Source organism: Pocillopora damicornis, chromosome 3, assembly GCF_964200805.1.
Source record: "Pocillopora damicornis chromosome 3, jaPocDami1.2, whole genome shotgun sequence".
Classification (NCBI taxonomy): domain Eukaryota; kingdom Metazoa; phylum Cnidaria; class Anthozoa; order Scleractinia; family Pocilloporidae; genus Pocillopora; species Pocillopora damicornis.
In genome coordinates this window covers 9,326,741-9,332,787 of record NC_142672.1, presented here as the reverse complement: position 1 = coordinate 9,332,787, position 6,047 = coordinate 9,326,741, and positions in this window count along the sequence as shown.

Here is a 6,047-nt window from a genome sequence, read left to right as displayed (position 1 = left end):
AACGACTTAGACAACAGAACAAGAATAAAAATAAAATTGAAGCGGAGCAAATACAACTGCGACCAACCGCCATCACTGCCTTGTTTATGTTACACTGATCCAACTCATCAATTGACATATTTCAAGTGATAAAAAATTATTTTCCATTGCTATATATATATAGTGTTGATACTTGTTGATGTGTACGCCATCTACATTAAAAACAAATCAAATGTTTCCTTATGCACCACCGTGTCTTGCTATATATATATATATATATATATAACTAACTGCAGATAGTACTTTTTTTTTTTTTTTTTAAATAAAAGCCTGGAGACCAGGCAGTTTTATTTCGTCAATGATATCTATTTACAATTCTAATTGATTAAAGTATTCGAATTAAATTATGAGTTATTTAGGTAATTACAGGTCTCAATTAACTAATGATATTTTCTCTTACAGGCGGCACGAACAGCGCACGGGCTATAACAGCCCGGAGTAAGCGCCCACCTGTAAGAGGTAACAAAGTTCTATTTAAAAGTTTTCTATTTACTATTTACAAAGAGATATTTCAGACCATGTGGGGCGCAAACAGCGCGCGGGCCTGTAGCCCGGAGTAAGCACCCCTCATGGGCGAGATTTAACAAGTTTTATTATATACAAAGGTTCAGGGGGGAGCAAGAGAGGGGAAGAAGGTGGGCTTACCAGCGTCGACCGAACAAAGTACGTTTTTAAAAGACCAAAAATTCCTTAAGGTATCAGTGTCGTTACTAAGAATTCTGAGTTGGACATCTTTCTTAATTAAGTCTATAATCGCGTTGGAGCTCAAAAGAGAACCTTCGAAGGTAGCTTTATTTCTGGCAAGCCAACACCAATATATGATGGTTGCCTTGAGAAAGTTAGATAAGGATATAGCGGTGGTAGATTTGTCTAGGGAAAAAGGGTAGTAGACAGATGTAGGGGAGATAGAGAAGGGGGAGTCGAGTAGAGCACGGAAAAGGGGGGAGAAGTGGTCCCAGACTTTCACAACTCTGGGACATCCCAAGAAGCAGTGTTCAATAGTTTCCGTTTTTCCGCAGATCGCGCATTTGTCATTATTGATGTATCCCCAAGACTTAAGGAGATATCTTACGCGGATCATTCTATGGATCAATAGCCAAATTAGATCGTTCTTCTTGTTTTCAATTAGCTTTAGGCGAGACTTGCGCCACACCCAGGCCCAACGATTGATGGGGCGGTCCATAGCAGACGCCCAAAAACCGGAGCACCGGGGTGCAACGCAGACGGGGTCAAGCAACAAAAGATATAAATTCTTACCGGTGAGTAAATCAGGTAAGGCACCAGTTTTCTGATGCAAGGTACGGAAATTATCTAGACAAAGGCGGTAGTAATTGGAAGGAAGGAAGGAAGAGGGAGCAGAATTGGTGGGAAAAGAAAAACGGGGATCTAGAATAGTTAGCTTATGTCCTAAAAAATATCGAGCTAGGTAATGCCATTTGGATGTGCCAAAGTCATCTCTTAAACTGGAAAAAACAGAAAGGCGCAGGCTAGCGCACTTAGCTTTAAAATTAACGACGTTGAGGCCCCCGGATGATGGGGGCGCACAGCAGCGATCGCGACTAACATTTTCCATTTTTCCTCTCCAGATAAAAGGCCAAATGATCGACTTAAAGCTATCGTGCACCCAACGGGGTGGGGGGATGACTTTAGCAACGTGCCATAAACGGCTTGCGCCTAAAGTATTTACAATTAAGGTCCTACCGATAAAAGACAGGTCTCTTTGTTTCCAAAGATTTAGAACCGAACTTAGTTTGTCTAATTTGGCCCGCCAATTGTCGTCGTCGACATTGACGAGGCCGTTTGAGAAGTAAACACCAAGCACTCTCATTTTAGTGACCCATTTGAGGCCATAGGGAGATTCAATTCTAGTTCGCCATTTTCCTAACCACATTGCTTCAGATTTGGACGTGTTCAGTTTAGCGCCAGATCCTTGTTCAAATTTTGATACGACTCGGAGAAGTGAAGAAAGAGATCTTTCGGATTTTAAGATGCAAGTAGCATCGTCAGCGTACTGGGATATTTTATATTGAAGGCCCCCTGCTCCGGGGAGCAGGAAACCTTCAATATCTTTACAATTACGGATTTGCGTTGATAATACTTCTGAAACTAGCACATAAAGGAGAGGAGATAATGGGCATCCTTGTCTCACCCCTCTTCTTAAGTGGACAGGGGGGGACAGGGAGCCATTAACAATGATTCTAGAGAAGGCTTTAGAATAAAATAGTTCGACCCACCCACAAAAGGAGGGGCCGAAACCAAATTTACGCAATACTCTCATCATGAATTCGTGGTCAACTCGGTCAAAAGCTTTTTCTTAATCTAAGGAAATGAGAATACCCGGTTCATTAGTTTTGTCAATCATGTCGAGGGCATCACGAAGTAAGGCCAAATTTGAGAAGATAGTGCGGCCGACCACGCCGCACGTTTGGTCTGAATGCACGATGGAGTTCATGACTTTTTTCAATCGTTCAGTGATGATTTTAGATGCTAACTTGTAGTCAGTGTTTAACAAGGAAATTGGGCGCCAATTTTTTGCGAGGCGTCGATCATCTTTTTTGTGGATGAGTCGTAGGAGGCCCTCGTACTGGCTATCCGCGAGGGAGCCAGCAAGAAAGGCCTCGTTCAAAACAGAAAGGAGAGATTCGCTCAAATCGTTCCAAAAACACGAGTAAAATTCTGTTGGGAGACCATCAGAACCGGGTGACTTGCCGGTCTGAAGGCCTTCCAATGCAGTAAGTAATTCTTTATTAGAAAAAGGGCCTTTACATAGATTGCGCTCATAATCAGTCAGTGAAAATTCGAGGCCGTCAATTATTTCAGTTTGAATTCGCATATCAAGAGGATCTTGGGTGAATAAATTCTTGTAAAAATTGGTTAAAATTCTTTCAAGATCATTTTGAGAATTTCTGAGAACACCGTTCTCGTCAAAAAAAGATTCAAAACTATTCATGTCAGCTCGTTTTTTCTCCAGACGGAAGAAATAGCGTGTTGGTTTCTCACCTTCTTCGAACCATTGTGCTCGGGAGCGGACTTTAGCTCCTTCGGCTTCTTTCGAGATCAGAGAGGACAATTGGCTTTCCAAATCGCTAATTACACCTGGGTTATTTAAGCGATTAGAATGTAAAGCGTTTTTAGCATGGGTTAATTGCTTAGTAATTAGGATTCTTTTGGCATTTGCTGTTCTCTGTTTACGGATACAGTATGAAATACTTGTTTTGCGGATTTCAATTTTTAGAGCATCCCACCATTCGCGAAGGGAGGCGAATTCGGGGATTTTAAGCTTAAAGTTGTTAATCGATTTTGACATAATGTTTTTAAATTCTACATCTGAGAGTAAAGAGCTGTTGAACTTCCAAATTCCAGGACCGTGATTAGAAGGGTTAGTCGTTAGTTCAATTTTTACAAAGTCATGATCGGATAGGTCGTATACGCATGGGAGAATATTACATTTCGTTACTAGGGTTAAGCCTTTAGCGACGAAAAAGCGGTCAATTCTAGATGCCTGGGTATGGTCTTTATTAGACCAGGTGAAAGTTACTTTGCGCGGGTTGTTTTTGCGCCAAATGTCTGTAAGTGAGAAGTCAGCACAAAGGGATCGGAGAAGTTTCTGATCAGACAATGGGATGGCGGAACAATTTAATTTATCTAGGACATTGTCCACACAATTAAAGTCTCCCCCGATCACTAGGTCCCCTTGGGGGAGAAAGTAATTGTGCAGACAAGAGAAAAAACTTTTACGATCCGAAATAGTATTGGGAGAGTAAATGTTCACTAAATTTAGTTTAGAATTATAGTAGTCAATGAGTAAGCTCAATATTCTTCCTTCGGAATCGGTCAAAAAACGGATAATTTTGCCTGGAAAGTTTAGAGAAAAGAGGATGGCAACACCGGCAGACCTGCCAGTCCCGAAGGACCACAGACATTTGCCGCGCCAGAGTATTTCGAATTCCTCCGCTTGTTTTTTGCATGAGACATGTGTTTCTTGTAAAAGGATTATGTCACAGTTTGAATAATTTAATTCTTGAATAATTTTTCGACTTTTACTGGAGGACCCGAGTCCTCGCACATTAAGAGAAATTATTTTAAGCTTACTCATTGAATATAAATAAAAAATTAATATCTGTACCGCCTTCTCCTAGGTTTAACTCTCTCCCATCCATCATCATCAGTTTCGGAGCCAGAGTAGTCACGGCGGGAAGATCTATCGCGGCCATCGCGGCCGCGATAATAATCTCGATCGCTTCTATCTCTCTCTCTTCTGTCGTCTCTCCGGTCATCTCTTCGTTCTTCTCGATCGTCCCTCCCTCGCTCGTCTCTTCGTTCTCTTGGTCGTTCTCTTCTACCTTCGTCGCGTTGTTGTTCTCGTTGTTTCTCTTGATCTTGTTGTTTCTGTTGTTCTTGCTGTTCCTGCTTTTCTAGTAATTTCTGTTGTTCTTCTTGTTGTCGCTGTTGTTCTCTCTGTTGTTGTAGTTTTTTCTGCCTTTCTTCTCTTTCCTTGGCGCGCTGGGCTCGCTCTTGTTCCTTTTCCTTTTCAGTTTTAGGTGGCGTTGGCTCACTATCGACGTTCGCGCTGAAGAGCAGGAAGGGGCATTGAGGCATGGAATGGTTGTCCGCTAAACAAACGGAACATCTTGGCGAGTCTTTACATTCTTGAGCTCGATGCCCAGGGCATTCACAATTAAAACAACGGACTGCGGAGCAGTCTTTGGCCATGTGGTCAGTAGCTCCACAATTCCGGCAAGCTTTTGGCTGATTTGGGTACCATATTTTGATAGGTTCACCAGCTATGTTGATGTTGGCAGGGATAGTTCGATGTAACGCCATTCGAGCCGTTCTTACTCCATTCTCGATATGTTGTGCAATTTTGTCGCGCCGAAATGAAAGGACACGACCGTAGTGGCTGAGTCGGCCAATCACGGCAGTGTCGGGTAGTTCAGCGGGGGCTTCATGGATCTTGACGAGGACCAAACGATTTTCGCAGTCGCCCAGGAACACTTTGAGACCGGCAATCACGACAAAAGGTGTTTCAAGAGCGGCTTCTTTAGCTGCACGGCTCTTAAAAGTCACGATCCAAGATCTATTGGACGCCTTTCTCTGGATTCCGGTGATAGCGTCAATATCGATTTCTGCCGCGTCAAAAGCTTCGAGAATTATTTGCGATGTGACGGTTGTATCAACGCTAAAATAAATAGAGCGATCCTTCGTGATTCTACTTTGACTAGGAGCATTCCAAAAAGGCACGGCCTGAAATTTCACACCCTTATTTTCCAGATTTTTTAGTACCTCAGGGATTTCGATTTCCACGTCTGCGCCCCAGGACTGTGAACCTTCTACCACGCTTGCGTCTACGACGTCTCCTGGATTCGCTGTCGAGTTATCTGTAGTAAACTGGCTGATATTTTCACTTTTCTGGCTGTCCATGTTGACCAATTGCTGCAAAAGCAAGGAAAATAAACTTTTCATAAGCCTTTTAACCTTACCCAAGAGGCCGAGAAGCTTTCAGTACTTTTTCGGCCTTCTGGGCCGAATCAGTGCAGTGCTGAAGCTAGGATGGAGGTAAGGCCATATAGCCACCCCAAGTGATCTCACACATGTGGGATCATCTAAGCCATGCCAAAGTGCTCAAACTAGAAAAACTAGTGAGCATGCATAATGCTAGCAGCAATGGTATATATATATATATCGCTCAGTCACCGTGCTCTTGAAATCTTCGTATAAAAACTGCTTTGTTCGAAACTATCATCCAATCAAAAGACCAAACTAAAATTATCTCGATAAGTAACACATTTTGGCCAAAAATCTCTTCATACCCGAGCCTATCCCTATGATAAATACAATTCATAAAGCTATTTACAACGCGAACACTTCGTGATGTTTCCTCGTCATCAAATTGTTGACCATCACTACTTGTAAGACGGAGGGTTAAGTGGATGAGGAATATCGCTGGGATGGATACGTTGTCTCTTATAAGAGTTAAAAATATTTGAAATCTATCCATCTCGACGAAA